At 33.7% G+C, this 18,725-nt stretch overlaps 1 long non-coding RNA gene across 6 annotated transcripts in view; it reads left to right on the forward strand.

Moving 5' to 3' along the window:
• Positions 1-215: 215 nt before the first annotated feature.
• LOC141375657 (uncharacterized) overlaps positions 216-18,725 on the forward strand; it is a 102,756-nt gene continuing 84,246 nt past the window's right edge. For all 6 annotated transcript variants that reach the window (XR_015498092.1, XR_015498090.1, XR_015498091.1 and 3 more), the window contains exon 1: positions 216-312. This is a non-coding gene — a long non-coding RNA (uncharacterized LOC141375657). The remainder of the gene's footprint in view (positions 313-18,725) is intronic.

Genomic DNA, 18,725 nt, shown 5'->3' on the forward strand with positions numbered 1-18,725 from the left:
GCTGAGCACAGATTACGTACCATTCACGTGATGTCTGAAATAAAATATGTGAGAGCTAAAAAAGTTTACACACATCATAGACAAATAAAATTAAAGATGTTTTCGAATTAAATGAAGCAAATTAAAAGTATAAGTTAAATGCTGTGTGTGTGTCAAGTTTTTTTCTGACGAAATTCAGCGACCTTTGTAAATCAGGTCCTATAACTTCCGGTTTCATGCACGCTACCTACCTCAAATGTAGCTGCTTTCCCCAAGATGACTTCAAAGAAACATGCAAGATGAACATCAGCGTGTCCACTGTCGAATATACAGGTTGGAATCTAACGTTTTTTTAAAGTTATTATCTTCACTAACATTTCAGTTTCAATTTAACAATAAAAGATTGCACAATGCATTGTGTACATATGTCCCATTTTATGGCAGCACAAGTAAATAAATAAATCCCATATACTATTTACACATTATTTATGGAATGGACCACGGTTTTAGAACACACACATAAACACACACAATATAATTTAGATATTATTATTTTACAATTATAAATTATTATTATTTTTACAAAAACATGATTTAACTATGGAAAAAAAGTTGGCCCATGGTAGACTTTGATTTGGCCCACCATCCCATCTGAATAGAGAGGGAGAAAGATGGGGCTAATGGTTTTATAGAAATGGTAATTTCGAATTTAACATAACCTTTTGTTTCATTGTTTTATTGCTGAGCTACAAAAAAACACCTGAAATGAAATGATACAATTAAAAATTGTAAATTAATCGGGCTTTTAACAAGTAAACACTGTCACTTGACATATACTGTAGAGGACAATGCACAAGTCATCTGTGAGCAAATCAAGCTATAGGCAGGAGCAGCTCGACTAGTGTATTTAGCATTGAACTCCATTGTGTTATAAATGGGATTAGGTTTTCACTGTAATAAGTTTAGTATACAATGTTTAAAATGATGTTCTGTTAGTTAATATGATTTAAAACATCATTTTTAGGATTATTGTAATACAGTTTGGTAAACAGGGTCATCACTAAGGATTTTTTTTCTATCTGGGCAGTGGTTCAGATTTTTACTTGCCCTGCCAAAGTTTTCACTGGAAAAAAAAGAAGTTAATAACTATTTCCTAGCCACATGATTTAAATAATGTGTCAATAGCCAAATATAATTATACATTTTTTATCCAGCATAACCTTTCTTTAAAAACAACTGAGAATTAAAGTAAAATTACAGTTGTGATGTACCAAAAAAATTATATATATATATATATATATATATATATATATATATATATATATATATATATATATATATATATATATATATATATATATTTATATATACATACATACATACATACATACATACATACATACATACAGTTGAAGTCAGAATTATTAGCCCCCTTCGATTTTTTTTTTTCTTCTTTTTTAAATATTTCCTAAATGATGTGTAACAGAGCAAGGAAATTTTGAGAGGGTGCTCGCTGCAGAGCCATTTGAGGAGAGCTGAGGTCCAGCGAGGGGGAGCATGAGCTGTCGCTCCTCCTCCTGTAAACTGTTTTAATCCGTACACCAACCCCACCCCTAACCCTACCCCCAGTGACATCACTCGTAGAAGAAGTGCAAAAAAGGTGGAGCTCAAGCTTAAGCACCCCCTCGCTGGAGCTCAGCTCTCCTCAAATGGCTCTGCAGCGAGCACCACTTGGAAATTTTCACAGTATGTCTGATAATATTTTTTCCTCTGGAGAAAGTCTTACTTGTTTTATTTCGGCTAGAATAAAAACAGATTTAATTTTTTAAACACTATTTTAGGGGCAAAATTATTAGCCCCTTTAAGCTATACTTTTTTCGATAGTCTACAGAACAAACCATCGTTATACAATAACTTGCCTAATTACCCTAACCTGCCTAGTTAACCTAATTAACCTAGTTAAGCCTTTAAATGTCACTTCAAGCTTTCTAGAAGTGTCTTGAATAATATCTAGTAAAATATTATTTACAGTCATCATGGTAAAGGTAAGATAAGTTCATTACTATAAACGAGTTATCAAAACTATTATGTTTAGAAATGTGTTGAAAAAAATCTGCTCTCTGTTAAACAGAAATTGGGGAATAAATGGGGAATACAGGCTGTACATACATGCATACATTTAAGTTGTCAAGTTTTGTAAAAATCTATCTACTGAATTAATCTATTAAAAAACTTGGACCAGAATTCTGCATTATAGGCTTAAGTTATAGACAGAAATAACAGATGAACCTAGACTGCTGTTAGATCATGAATCAGATTGCAATGTTAATCTATTTTCAAGGTGTCAGTGCAGAAATGAACAAAACAACAGGCCAAATACAAAATATTATAAGAATAAAATATGGCAAAACTTTCAGATAGTAATTTAGGTCAATTTTCCTAATGGATAAACAGCTCTCTGTATTATTTCAGCATTCTTTTGCTTTCCATTCAACATGAAATGCACATTTATCAGTAGGAATACCCTTACATAATTCTATCTTCATACAGTAGCCATATACTGTATATGGTTATTACGCAACCATAATAAATTGATGTGAAATGATGTAGTCTGGTTTGTTAGTTCGTTGGATCATATTGCTTTCTTTCTACAATCGATCAGCTCTAGAGTTCATTTCAATCGAGCCGAGACCACCTCATTCAGACGATCTCGGACCAATTGATTTGGCACAGATCCGAGCGGGATTGCTGGATTCACATATGCCAAACAAACTGTGATAACGGGGCAAACGATACAAGTTCCGAAACAAACGTCTAGGTGTGAAAGCACCTCAAGATTTTATTTGCACGCAATAGATGAACAGTCGCAGCCAAATTTAACTTTTCGGGCCAGTAATGATCCTGTCTACTATCCCAAGCGTATCGCACACTGGCCCTGAGCCATCGGGCTGTCCGTATTGTCGAGCCCTGGTATATATTTGGCCCACAGCCCTCAATCCAGTTTGGTTTTTGGCCCTTTTATAGGAAAAACTTTAGGAACCCCTGCACAAATTGAACCACGGTTTCGCTATAGCTGGTTTAGCTGTGGTATGTGTTGCTTAAAACTGTGGTTGTGCAAAAGGTGATCAAAGTCCCAACAAATATGCTTTTACTACAATAACACCATGATTAATTACCAAAAATGCTCCATGACTACTTAGTGTTATTAGCTGTAGGCTAATTTTGTCTTTCAACTTTCCACACTTGGTTAAAAAGATTTTTAAAAATGTTTAAATAGAGTATGGGATTTAGAAATTTGGTTTCCTTTTGAAGTTAATATTAAAATATTAGCGATTGTGGTCTGTGGCAATATATAATATTTATTTATTTGGTCTTGATTTACATCAAAGAGTTTTTTAATAATACAGTTCTGACATGATTTAGTCACCCTCACATCTAGATATGTTGCACATGTTCTCCATTACGGCTGCAAATTTTGAAGCAAATCCATTCCAGATGGCGTCACACATTTGTATTATATCATAAATGCATAAATAGCCTGCACAATATGCAGAACATCACATATTTTCCCCAAATTGCCCATGTCAGATTATACATTTAAAGCATTCTGCAAAAGTAAAATGTGTTTTTACTGCCATTTTCATGTTCCAAGTGGTATAAATAATAATCTTAAACTAATATTATATATATCAGCTAATCAGTTTATTTCATTATGCAACATGTTCTATGATAGAGAAACCTAAAAGTAAGTATAAAAAAATTCCTGGAGGCAGGAAGGTGGAGGCTCAGAAGTGAGAGATGCTTGTTGCCGGGAAACAGAAAGCTGAGTGAACATCCAGGCACTTCAGACTGTGGGCAGGGTGATAAATGGAGGCTGCTGGGAAAGCATGTGTATAGTGAGCTGATACGCCAGCCTTCAGGAAGAATGCCACATAACGGGAAGGCTTCATCTTTATGCGTACAGTATCTGCTTTCCAGTGAAATAATTCAACACAGCTTGAAGACCTGCTCAAGCACACACACAATTATGCATAATTTAATTACATACACGTAAGCCATGTCCTAGTTTTTGCAGTTGCAGGAAGCTCTTTCTTCCACTAGATGGCACTACATTCCCATGTTTAATGCAGTACACAATCACTGGATTCACAAATCAAGATCCTCCACACCAAAGAGTATTAGAAGTTCATAAAACAGTGCCTAAAAAGAGAACGGCTGTTGGCGATGAAAGAGAAATACAGTTTTATATATATTTAATGTTCATTTTTGCACTTTATTAGCATATGTTCTCTGTGGCTCCAGTAGAGGGCGCTGGACAGACACTCTGTATGAGTCAGAATGAGTCACGAATGATTCATTTGCTGTAAGGGGGAGATGAGCTGCTGTTGTCTTTGTAAGCACCACATGCCCAAACACATCCCAGCCCACATGATCGCCAGGTGCTGCAAGCATGGCCAAAGCACAAGTCATCCCACAACTCTGGTGACAAAAGAGTGCTACAGTACTCATTTATGAATGTCTGGGTTTTACACTGCTGTGTAAAAATCACTCATAGTCGTGATGCTAGATTTTATCTCATTGAAAGATTTTTTTTCTTTTTTTGTGGTAGCATTAAAGTTGGTTTAGTGAGAGGGAAAAATGGAAATTCTGCAAAATGCTGCACTAGAAATATTTGTGCAGCAATTGATTTCTAGTTAAATGTATATAGTTCACTCAAAAATTAAAACTACCTCATCATTTTTTCACCCTAATGTGGTTTTGAACATTCATGCATTTTTTTTCTTCTGTTTAACACAAAAAATCTATATTTTGAAGAATACCGATTGCTGACACCCATTAACTTCAATAGTAGAAAAAAATACCATGGCAGTTAACCAGCATTTTTCTAAATATCTTATTTTGTGTTCAACAGAAGAAAGAATCTTATTATATTGATTACACTTTACAATATGGTTTCATTAGTTAATGTTTGTGTATTTGCAATATGAACTAATAATGAACAATACTTGTACATCATCATTTGAGCATAGTTCAACATTTCGTCACTTTAGAATTATAGGGTTCTATCTGACATTTTTGTCAAAACTGAGTTATTGACGTATTCTTATTAAATGACAATTTATTTACATTATTGGATGTTTTTTTTAGAAGTTGTTTACATTTTAAGACTTTTTATAAAAAAAATTGTTACTACTGTTTGCTATGAAATGCAAAAACTTTGAAGCTCAATATCTCAAAATCATTCAGGACGCAGATAGAACCTTATAATTCTAAGATGACGATTTACTAATGCATTATTAAAATCCAAATTTATGCTTGTTAACTAGGGTAAGGATTTGAAGATTGATTTATTTTTACTACACTGGATTTAAAATTGATCAGAGGAATCAGAGTTCATAAAATTCAAATGATACCCAAACCTTAAGTAACTTTAGATAATGCACCATAAGTTAACATGAGCTAACAATGACCAACTTTTATTTTCACTGTCTACACTGTAAAAAAAAACAAAAAAAAAAAAAAAAAAACTGTTATAACGTATTAACGGTCATTAAATACAGAAATTTAAAAAAATGTATCAAATAACAGACGTTACAGAAATTTTCCTAAATTGAAATATCTGGTAAATTCATGTCATTTAATGTTTATTTTACAGTAAATTTATGTATTTTAACGTCTGTTATTTTACAATAAATTTCTATAATATAACATCTATTACTGTATTGTTAGTAAACACAGTAACTAACATGAACCAATAAAGGCTTATTGTAAAGTGATACCTATGAAATAAAAATGTTCTAAAATACAATATTTTTTTATAAAACCCCTCACCCCCTAGAATAAATCAGTTGTTGGTGTGTTACTCAAACTTATATCTAACATATCCAGTATATTCAGAGAATTTTCAAGTGGTTTCTTATTTTTTTCCTATAGTTGTGCACATACACATCAGTTTGAAAAGAAATAACATGAATTCTAGTACTGGAAAGTTGCACAACTGCCATGTGCATCTCATGGTGCCGTTCACGAGGCCTGTGTCATTTCCAGCAATTCGCACGCTTCCTCTTAATGTCCTCTTAATTTCCTTCTTTCTGTAGCTGAGACCGCTTACATAAATGGCTGAATCTGCTGGGCAGTGCTGCTGTAAAGGCTTTCCTCTGGGACAGCTTGTAGGAGGCTGGCCTGATGTGGGCAAGTAATGCACGAATATACCAGAGGAATATTTTAAATATGCTTCTAAATATATACACGTATACATTTCCCCTTTCGTGGGAAATGCCCACTGTGTGACATTTAATACTATGCACCAATGGCCTTAACAGAAGGACAGCGGGATGTCTAAAACTACCATTTGTTATAATGTGAAAATATTCAGTATGCAAAAGTAACTGGCCAAATTTGCAACTACATATCTACTAGTGATAATTAGAGTATTTGTATTTTGATTTTGATATATTGTTTTAGGCATCTTATTTTATGTTAGGTCGACCAAACGGAAATTATTTATTTATTCTATACTAACCCTGATATTGTTTCAAACTTCTTGCACAGACAGATAAATTCAACTCAGGCTCATTCTAAAAACGTAACACTATATACATTTCTAGAGATCACGAAATGCGTCCCAGGAGCTACGCTTTTTTGCAGTTTTTATGTTTGTGAACGCACCAGAGCAGTGGCAGCTGTTTGCTTTTTGAGATGTCAAATTTCGCTAGTGAGTGCCATCCGTGCCTTCTATTCTCGTATAAATCCACCAGAGGCTACTGTCAACTGACTGATTGACATACTGGTTGACTAACCCATGCACCCTCCTTCTTCCCTAAACCCAACCAATAGTGTTTTCAAAAGCACCGATTGACCCAAGTCCGCCGACGTACATGGCTAGCTAAATCAACAAACTGATAACAGTGGGAAAGCCGTCCATATGGAGACTGACTTAAAGGGATTTCAATATTTACCCTCTGATCAAACATATTATATGTTTTTTTTTTTTTTTTGGCCATACTTTATTGTTTTAACTTTTCCTACAAAAACAAAACTCATATTCTGTCATAAACTGTAGTTTATGTTTTCTCCACCCCAAAAATGTTTTTTTTTAAATACCTTAAGCAGCTTTCATATTTTTCTCTTCCTAAATTAACATGGTTTAATAACTTGTAGGGTCATTGAAAGCAAATTGAAAGGGTCCTATCAAGAAATTGTTTTGCCCTAACACGTTTAAGATGAAAAAACTTTTATTGCTCTATTGAAAAAAGTCACCTACACTATGGCGGCACAATATTGGAAAAAATACTACTTGCCTTTTTTTTTCTGAGATATATATTGCTATATGAATACAATTTCACCAGATACATTGAATAAATGTTTGTAAAGAATCTATAATTTTAGATTGATTGGGACGATTCGGTAGGGGAGTGCATAAAATATAATAAACAATCTACAAGCATAGAGAAATTCAATAAAGAAAAATATGCTAATTGAATAAACAGTGTTTGATTGTTTTTCGAAGAGTCAAAATTTATTCAGGTATAAATGTAAAATAATACTGCATAGTCTTTGTTTTATAAACAATTCAATAAACTTAATCGTTATTAATTTTTCAAAGTTACTAACAGTACATTTTCTTATACCTAAATGCTTTTCAAAGCCTCACACAGTCAAACGCCTTAAAAAAAAAAGACTTGCAAAACGATAAATAATATTCCAGACTCAACATTGCATATAATTGCGATGTGACTATTGAGAATGATCACATTGCGATATCGATGCTAACACGTTATATTCGGAGTGGGGGGGTGGTGGCTGCTTTGACTAAGTATACCTCTAAGTCAAAGCAGTCATGGATTATGACTCCTAATGGCTTTGCAATTGAGGCATCATAAATATTGTAAATAATCCATTAATGAACATTATAGGCATACAATCCAACATAAAAGTTTACATTATGCAATATGTGGCCTAGTTTTGTCTCTATTGCCACCAAGGTTTTGAAGCTCCTTGCTTTAAATAGAAATAAATTTTTACATTAGCAAATCAACAATTGTCAGCTAGATCCCTGTTTAGTCAATAGGTTTCAGACATTCAAATGCCTAAGACGGGTACTTTCCCCACCCTCTATCCTGTGTAGGAGCACAGATGACTCAGAGTCAACAACCATATCGTCTTTTGTTTACTGGAGAATGTTTAGAAGAGGACAGCGGTGTTTACATCATGCATTGCATTATCACTAAAACCATAGTAATGCATGCAAACACAGTGTTATGCACATGCCAGCTGCATGTTGCTGCGTTATTGTTCTTTAAAACATCCAAATAGTCTGCTGACTGTCTGATGAGTCACGATGAAAGGGACAATAAGAGTGCAGTGTGACATTTCTCCCCAAAAAACATGATTACTTAAGGCGCATGGTCATTTGAGAGTGAGTTCATCTGAGGAACCCTTGTGTCGGTGTTGGGTTTTGTCACTATGGAGCCGGAAGAGTTCATTGTGTTGTCCATAGAGAAGCCCCATGATTTGTGTCAGTGGTAAACATCATTACATTAGCATCACTAATCCTTTATATGTATAGCTGATAATGCTAGCAGTGACCTAAGTGAAGTGTCATTTTTACCACAACATTCCAGGTCTGTACATCTAAACAACTGTATAGCACCTGTGAAACATGTATAGCACGAAAGCACATCATGTCTGTGTGATTGTAAAAATAAATCTGTGTTTCTGAAAAGAAGCAAAGGTGAACATAGAAGCACATTGTGTTCAGAGAGTAAAACGTTTCTTTTTATGTCCGTAATTGTTGTCCGCATATCTACATTTTCGTTGATTTCATGAAAATGTGTCCTTGTGTGTACTTTTTGTTCCTTGAAATATACGAGAACAGTTATATAAACTGATTTTGTTAGTGACCAAAAAACATTACAAAGGGATGGCTCACTTAAAAATGAAACTGAGTCATTTGCTCACCCAAATGATGTATGCCTTTCTTTCTTTTTTACACCGCAAAAAAAGATTAGCATGCAGTTCACTTGCTCATCATATAAATATTAGACATACAATACATAGTGTCTTCTCTGGGGTTAATATAACTATTATTGGGTTTATATTATTTTGTTTGTTGCAACGCAAGTTATCATGCTATCATCTCTGTAGACCTGGGGCCTGTTTCAGTAAGGAGGTTCAAACAACTCGGAGTTTAAACTTGAACTCTGAGTTGATTTACCGAGAGATTAAAAACTCTGAGTTTTCGGTTTCAGAACAGCTGATCTGAGTTGGGTCAATCAACTTCGAGTAGACCAACTCAGAGTTAAGCGCGCACACCGTGACTATAAAAAGCCATTATCAATGGAGCGCAGACATTACGAGTGACTATGGCAATATCTTATAAAAGAGATCAGCATTTCTTTCTCCAGCTGAACTTGATGTTCTCATGCAAAGTTATAGCAAATATGAGCGTATATATTTGAAAAGAAGCAACCATCAGTGAAGAAGAGACAGTTAGCGTGGGAAAACAGCTGCTCAAGTTAATGCCTAATTTCACTTTTTAAGTATTTAAATATTTAAGTATAATAAAATAAGTAATGTAATTTGTGAAGTTTATAATTTTTTTTCTAAACTTTTCTTTTATACATTTATTAGTTTTAAATGATTTAACAGTGCACTTGTGTGTCTGCCTTTTTTATTGATCAAGTGATAGAGGTTAATATAACATTTAGAAGGTAAGCAGTACTAAAAATATTTTTTAGAAAGAATAATAATCCCATTAATCTAGTTACAGTGCATGTCGAAGGTGAATTTAATTTAATTATTTATTAAAAAAGGATAAGCCATTCTAGTACAGTTCTTCTGTGTGTGACTAAAATGTAGGCTATATCTATGTTTCCATCCAAATATATTACATAAATTTATGTGCAAAACTGGAATATTGCATAAAAGATGCGAATAAAATTCCATCCAACGAGTCAAAGAGAAAAAAATTGTCACTTCCTGATTAAACTGGCACCAAATATCAACAGTAAAAACAGAATTTACTGTGGTAAAAGAAGCTGCGTCAATTAATTCTTTATTTAGCCTAATTAATGTACTTGCGTCTCTATGTCAGAAGACAATGCTGAAACACAATGAACACGTGGGGGCGTCTGAAGCCATGAGATGCGGAGACTCTTGACACGCACCAGACGTTCGGAGGTAATTAATAATATACACTAAAATTGAAACAGTTAAGGCATTTTAGAATGACTAAAACAATATTTAAGACATGTTACAGTGTGCTCAGCCTGCTGGTTTGTCCATTTACACACATTTTCATTATCATATGATCATGATCTTTTTTTAATGCACATACTGTAATTTGTTCAGTAAAAGTGTTTCCATCGTAGTTTATGCGCACATTTTCTATCGAATAAAAGTTTATCCTACTCATTTATGCGCTTTTTTTATGCATATTTTAAAAAGTTTTGTGCATCATGACGTTTCTATCAATCGTTTTTATGCACGTATCCAAAATAAGCATAAAAATAGGTGTGTGGAAACGTAAGGCTAAGGCGAGAAATACCGCTTCATCTTTAAAAAAGGGGAGGAGACCGACAGAAACTCAGAGTTTAGAGAATAAAACCTGCTTCTGACCAGGTTAGATTCACAGAGTAAGTTACCACAGTAACTGACTCTGAGTTAAAGTTACCTTTCTTTCAGAAACAGGCTTGACTTACCCTGATTTCTCGAGTTTAACAAGCCTGCCATTTTGAAACGGAAAACCCAGAGTTTCTCTCATTTCAGGGTTAAACTACTCTGAGTTTTCAGTTAACCTCCTTTCTGAAACAGGCCCCTGGGGTGCCAAATGTTTTCTCGTATAAAGGGAAAAACCAAATAACATTGAGAGCTGTGGGCCGAGGATAAAAATACCAAACTATTTTACATTAAAGTTGCCATGGGTAATTTCCAGGTTTATTTCATGATATTTAAAAATAAGTAGAAAACATTGCTCTGAATCGTATTAGCTAATGCATTATAACATTTTAATTAGAACTTATTGCAATAAAAAACATAACCACATTTATAACACAGAGGAATTAAATGGTGACATCAGTAGAGCAGAATCTGCATTTGACTTGATTTGAAGTCTCTCCATTGCACTCTATTAGTTGGATGACAGTATGTACATTTTAAACTAAACTACAGCATTTAAGAATTGAATGTTTAATTTCAGGTAGCTTTTCTGAAGCTTAACAATAAAGTTAAGAATTAAAAGGTTACATTAAATTTAAAATGACGATACCTAAACTATCCCCATCATTCTCCCTCTATTCTCAGGTGGGATGGTGGGCCAAATCAAAAGTTACCGTGGGCCAACTTTGGCTCGTGGGCCCTAGTTTGGGCATCTCTGCTGTAGAAAATCAAACAAACATATTTCTTAAAGGGGCTAAAATAGGCTAATAATAATAATTATTATTATGTGTGTGTGTCTTTATTAAGTTTGATCAATGCAAACAGGGCACTTACATAATTTATCTGGCCAATTCTGAGTAAATGATGCTTAGTATGTTTTCATGAACATACAGCACAGACTTAAACAGCCAATGTCAGTTTTGTTAAATACAGCCTATTGAAGAAAAAAATCACAAAAATCACTGGATGTCTTGAGTATCTGCAGTAATAATTTCAAAGTATATCTGTATAAAATCCAATTAAAACGAGCTACATAGAAAAAAAAAACAATGATACAAATGAAGTTAGTCTAACAGTATTCAGGTCCAGAAAGTGAATAATAAAATAACACTGCAAAGTCCTCACTGTATAAATCAAACAATCAGTCTTTGGTAAAGCGCCATTATCAGTAAACTCCCTTGTGATGTTTACACAGTAGTAGGCCTTGAAAACACACAAATGATAAGCCTTCACTTTGTTATTTAAACTTTGCAATTCATCAACAATTCATATAAATGCATTCTGAATGATTGCTGCCTAATCAACAAAGATCCTTACTTTTTACAAACACTACCCAGCAAGAATTGTGTGTGTGTGTTAAAAGGTGTCTAATAGATGACCAAACTAAGATGTCTTGGCTAAAACAAGGCTGTATCAGGGCTATATAATAATAGATGGGGAAATAACAGATGTTTAACAGTAGTAAAAATTTAGTCATCAAATAGATGGGAATGAATACACGTCTGTATGATGACTGAAGTATTTTTGGATGATTGTTAGTTTTTTTTATTTATTTTTTAATAGATTTTTAGACAACCCAAATTTAGCAATGTTTTAGCCAAGACGTCTATTTGTCGTCTTTTAAACACAAACATTAAGACTGGTGATGTTAAAAAAGTTTAATTCTAGTCACTATTTATGATGACTACACCACCTAACAAAAGTCTTGTGGTCAGTCCCAGCTGTAAGAGCACCAAATAATCATTTGACTTCTAGTTGATCATTTGGAAAAGTGGCAGAAGGTAGATTTTTTTCCAATGAATCATCTGTTGAACTGTATACCAATCATCACAAATACTGCAGAAGACCTATTGGAACCAGCATGGACCAAAGATTTTTACAGAAATCAGTCAAGTTTGATAAAGGAAAAATGATTGGATTGAGTGGATGGCAACATCAACAGCCTGAGGTATTAAGACATTGTGCTGCCCATTACAAACCACAGGAGAGGCCAAATATTTAGGCAGGATAGCACTTCTTCTCACACTTTAGCCTCCACATCAAAGTTCCTGAAAGCAAAGAAGGTTAAGGTGCTCCAGGATTGGCCAGCCCATTCACCAGACATAAACATTATTGAGCATGCCTTGGGTAAGATGGGGGAGACATTGAAGATGAATCCAAAGACTCTTAATGAACTCTGGGAGTCCTGCAAGAATGCTTTATTTGCCATTCCAGATGACTTTATTCATAAGTTGAGTCATTGCAAAGATGTATGGATGCAGTCCTCTAAGCTCATGGGAGTCATACACAATATTAATTCTTTTTTTACTGCACCCTGACTTTATATTCTAGACTGTACATTATTTCTGTTAAGTGACAAGACTTTTGTTTAAGCAAAGTCAGACCTTACTCTCCTAATTAAATAATTAAAAATCAAGGCATGATCCATGTTTTATTTAAATGTTATAAGCATAATCTAGAGGCCTTTGCCTTTCATATTAGCCACTTTTGATACTAAATGATCATCTAGACGTCAAGTTATTATTTTTTGTTCCCAAAACTTGGATCGGCGACAAGACTTTTGTCAAGAAGTGTATAAGTACAAGAGTGAAAAGAATTTTTTTTTATTTATACACTTGTGACTGGTCATGCTCCATGTGGAAGAACAGCAGGAATGTTTTTATGTCAACTATACCTTTTAGCACCTTTAATAATATTTTAAGACTGTTCCCGTATTCATCTCTGCTAAGATCATAAGTGAATGCATTTATTTGCATTCAGCAAATTAGAAGACATCAAGTGATAATGACTGCATCAATCTCGTTTTGTATTACCATCACAAAATATGGCCTACAGCCGTTTACTGTTACAAGCAAATAGGATGATAATGTCTGTACTTCTCCATTCCCTAATAGATATTGATCGCTGTATGGTTTCCCAGGCTGTAGTGGATTCATTTCTCAGCTCTGGGCCATTTCTGATCACAGTGAGAAACGAGAATTTAGCAGCTTTCTTTTTTCCTGGTAAACATACTATGTGGTAGAAAAAGTAGATTATTTTGCACATACACATACAGGAAACCTCTAAGACAAACCCAGACACAAAAGACCCCTTCCTACTTTCTCTATATGCTAACTCACATCCACATTAGTTTTCTTTATAACCACTGTGCTGTTTTTAGGAAAACAGTTTTTTTGTTAAACATTATGATGTTATCTTGTTCTTTGATCATTCTAGAAAAAGGCTTTTATCTCCAAATGTCTTCAGGCTACTACATCTACAAGGTCAGGTCAAATAATGCTTCAGGCAAAGTGCTAATAGATGATTATCTCTATGTCATGAGGTGTTCAAGGGGCAGACTGACCAAATCCTTAGCTCAACCCTAAACTTAACCTCAACCTACTCATTAACCCTCCACTAACTTTGACCACTGATCTGTCATCTCTGAGGAAAGGTCAAGCTTAGCAACATGTGTCATGTCATGAAGGGCCTGTTAGATTCTCAGTGAAAAAGTGCATTGTTTTACTCAGTAGTACAGGTCATCAACTGGATGAAGGCACATTAGTTATAAGTGCAACAAACAACTGGTTATTTGACATCATCTCTGTAAACATAGGTCATACAACTCAAAAAAGGCTTCAGACTGGCATTACCAAAGATCTTGTATTGTTGTTGTTTTTGGTGTCCTAGTTTGTGGTTTCGTCCCGGACGAGCCCCCATTTATATCCACTTAATTTCCACTCTTCTTTTTGCTAAACAAAATGATAAAAAATGCATCAGGTGAATTTGTATAAATGTTATTTATTCTCATGTGTTCTGGATGACTGTGAATAAAAGCCTATTAGCTATTAATGCACAAATACTTAAACTTTATATAAAATGCAAATTCAGGTTTTAAATGCATGTTCAATGATCTTATTAAATGATTTATTAATGCATATAATCACTATTGGTTGAAAACTCTATATTTAAACATTTTTGTTTCCATAAATTATAAAGGCATTAGCCACACTTGTCTTTTTATGTGTTTTACTTATATTTTATTAAATTAAAAGCAAAAAAGAGTTTGTCACTACTTGTCACATAACTCTATTGGATCATTAAACTGTCAGCCAAACCTCCACCCAACCTCCCTTCTAAGCTTCTGTTGTTGACCTTTACTAGTCAGAAAACTCATGACTCACTTGAGCTTGAGCATCTGCCTACCACAGACAATTAAACCTCATTTTGTATCGAAACCATGGTAATAGTTTGTTATAATCATACTTTTGTTCAAAATACATTGTGGGTTTGTATTCTCGCTCTGATGTTGACAGGACCTTTAAGATAATCATATGGAACCAAAATTCAGTTACACTTAATGCACAACTGTGCATTTTCCTGAAAACAATTCATCAACCAATCAGAACCAGTCATTCAAGAGAACCATAATAACAGAAAATATACACTAGATTAAAATTAGGGCTGTACAATACATTGTTTCAGCATTGATATTGCAATGGGTGTATCCGCAAGTCACATCGCAGGATCTTCAATGTTGAGTTGGGATTATAGTTGATTATGCAGAGTTGAATTATAACAGAGTAAGTGTTTATCATCAGCATGCATTTTTTTAAAGAGATAGCTTACCCTAAACATTTTACTTCACTCACTATTTTCAAATGTCTGAGTTTCTTGTTTATGTTGAACACAAAAAAGAAGATATTTTATTATCTCATAAACGTTTGAATCTTAAAGAGTGAGTAAATAGTGAGTACATTTTCATTTATTGGTGAACTAACCGGTTGAGGCCTGTGACTATGTGAACATTTCAATATTTTAGAGTTGAAATTTTTGTACAGTATTTGTAACTATATTAAAAAATTACATTATATACAATAAAGAAAATGCTGTGTTGATTGTTCATTATCTGTACCTGAATACTGTTGGACTCTCCAGAAAACTATAACTCACTTTATCTTTGCTATGTTGTATTTATTTATGCTAGTAAGTTATATTATATATATATATATATGATTCGAGATCCACTCCAATAAATTTTCTAAAATTAAGAATTCTTTCCAAATAAAGCTGTATTCACATCGCAATTTAGCAGAAATACAAAATAATGCAATGTCAGATGTTTCCAATATCCTGCAGCCCTAATAGAAATGCATGGATTTTATATATATGAAATATCTTGTTTTAAATTTAGATTAGAAAGCACATATGCACATTTGTCCCACCCTTTTATTATATATATATATATATATATATATATATATATATATATATATATATATATATATATATATATATCAAGACATAAAACATAAACTCTTTAACATTTATATCCACTAATTATCTTTATAAAAAATAATATATAATAAATTCCGAAGCAAATTTAATAAAAAATTTGCAACTGACAAACTTAATCTGATCACCTGCTGAAACATGCACTTTTTTTACTTGTTATTTTTTACAGTTGCTTCAATGGATTTACTCTTTGAGCCAGGTAATATGATCAGGCCTTGTGCTGCTCATCTCACTCTGATGAGTCACTATAATGTACCGAAAGCACTGATCTGCTCTTGCTTTTGTAAATGTCAGATGCACAAATGTTCTATGCACTATTATTGATGGACAATAATATTTAAAGCTGCTGTACTGCATTTTCAATACTGCAGGACAAAAATAGATGTGCAACCATACAGATAAACATTCCTCTAGCTTTCTCCATTTCACCTTTGTTTATGAATTTCCGTATGAGAGATTTTATACTGTACACTTGAATCTTGTACTGTACTGTATGAATGTGGCTAGTGGTGCAGGTGGGAAACATCAACCATTAAGGTTGTTCGTACTGTCATGACTGATGACTCACTGATGTGTAAAGGTTTTGGTTAGACCGCACACTCTTGTGGTCTTAAGTACAGTAAACCAATTTGTGACTGGCATTTATTGACTCATGATGACCTTCCCATTGGTTTAAGAAGCATCATCACAACAATCAAAAAATACAACTTCAGTTATACCTGGAATGCTAATTCAGCTACTCTATTGAAATAAGATTGACATATTTGATTAAAAAAAGTGTTCTACCTTTATACTAAATCCAAACCCCCCCAAACAGGATACCACAGTTTGCAGGAAAACTCTCTTCCCACAAGGGATAAGTGCATGAGTTACTTACAGGGGATTTCCTTTGTACCTGGAGCAAGATCAAAACATATAGATGAGAAGAGTGATAAAGAAGAGCCATCTGTGCAACTATACTGCAGAAGTAGCATTTACTATATTTGACTTACTTCAAAAAGCAAGTGTGCAATAGGATATTCATTTAATGTGCCCCCGCAGTTCACTGTAAAAAATAATGGGTTGTTGCAACTCAATATTTGATCAAATATGGACACAATGGCTTAAAATGTGCAATTTAAATGTAACAAAAAATGGCCCAATGTTGGGTTATGGTCCAAATTTAGATTTGTATTAAATTTAATTACACTTTTTACCTAACAGATGGATTTAGCCACAATTGAAACAACATTGAGCTACAAAAACCCAACATTTTCTAGAGTATACTAATACTGCTACAATTACTACTACTGCTATAATAATAATAATAATAAAAACAATAAATGCTACTTTCCTCTGAACACAATTGTATTTTTATGGTCAAGTGGTTTAGTTAAATAAATGTGATGACCTAAGCCTTAATGTAAGATATACAGTATAGGCACATTGTGAGAGGAGTAAATCCTAGGCCATGAATAATAAATGTGTGCAATGAATACTGCAGCAATGGTCTGTCCTAGATCTCACTGCAGCGTGTACCCGGTGACCCAGTACCTTAAAGTTTAGCCATGATACCAATGCTTTCTAAGGACAAAAACTGTGATGGCTGAAGAAGGGAAGAGAACTGAACTATTAAAAACTAATTTTACAAGATGACTTCATTCTGACTCTCAAAGGTGACTTCCTAAAAGACTCTCAAGGGTGACTTTCTAAATGTACTAATAGCTAGTAAAAATATTTACATACTATATATATTAATTGATAGTATGTTACTGTTTAAAATACCGGTGGTTCTTTCCGCTGTTGCAATCCCTGATTGGTAAAGGGACAAAGCTGAAAAGTAAATGAATGTTTAAAATACTGTTCTATTTTAATATACTGTCAGTTGGAATTTATTCCTGTTCATTTTTATACAGCTTACTTTTTAGTGCTCCAGTCTTTTGTCACTTGATCCTTCAAATATCTATGTAATGTGCATAAATTTAAAGGAACATTTATTTTAATGACTAAAACCATTATGAAGTCTATTTTTTTTGTCAACCTTGATACTCCATGTTCACAAACAATTGATGAATATTTGACTGTCACATGTAATCAATTGAATGCAGCTTTGCTAAATAAAATTATAATTATAGTTAGTTACAATTGTAAAGAAAATATATTTTATTTTTTATTTTCTTTGTGAAAAGTGGTGAGATGTTTGTGACTGAAGGTGAAATGTCTGTACTGTTGGTCAGCAAATTATCTTGTCATGTTTGATGTTTCAATAATTGCCATGATCTATTTATTTATTTATCTATTTTTTCACGAAATGTCAGCTTATGCAAAGTTGTTTTGTTTCGTTTATTATCTGAAAGGATGTTGCACTTAAACGTTATGTAAATCCTCCCACCCAGTAGTGTTTGTTCTTTCAAGAACTGTTAAAAAAATCCTAATTTTATGTGAACAATATAAACTACAAAAACAAAAATCCTATAGGGCATGCAAAAAAAAAATAATAATAAATGCCGTTTTTAGACCCAAAGGAACCAGAAGATGTGACTTATTTGGAGTTTTGCTGTCATAGAACTTTTTTTTCTTTTTCAAAGGATCTTGTTGATCAGACTGCTATCTAAGCATCTGCTGCACTTAATGAAATTAAATCTTGGTTATTAAGTGCAAAGGTCTTTCCTTTCTACTAAGTAGGAGCCTGTCTGAGCCATAAGGTCCTTGCAGTTTGACAACAAGGCCACTCAATCCTCATCCAGTTTCACCTCTCTGACCCTCTGTCATTATGACAAGCAGTGTCACTGCTGCTAATAGTGAAGATCAATCATCTGCTCACTGTGACCTTA

This window comes from Danio rerio, chromosome 8 (assembly GCF_052040795.2).
Source record: "Danio rerio strain M-AB ecotype USA chromosome 8, GRCz13ab, whole genome shotgun sequence".
In the NCBI taxonomy this organism is placed as follows: domain Eukaryota; kingdom Metazoa; phylum Chordata; class Actinopteri; order Cypriniformes; family Danionidae; genus Danio; species Danio rerio.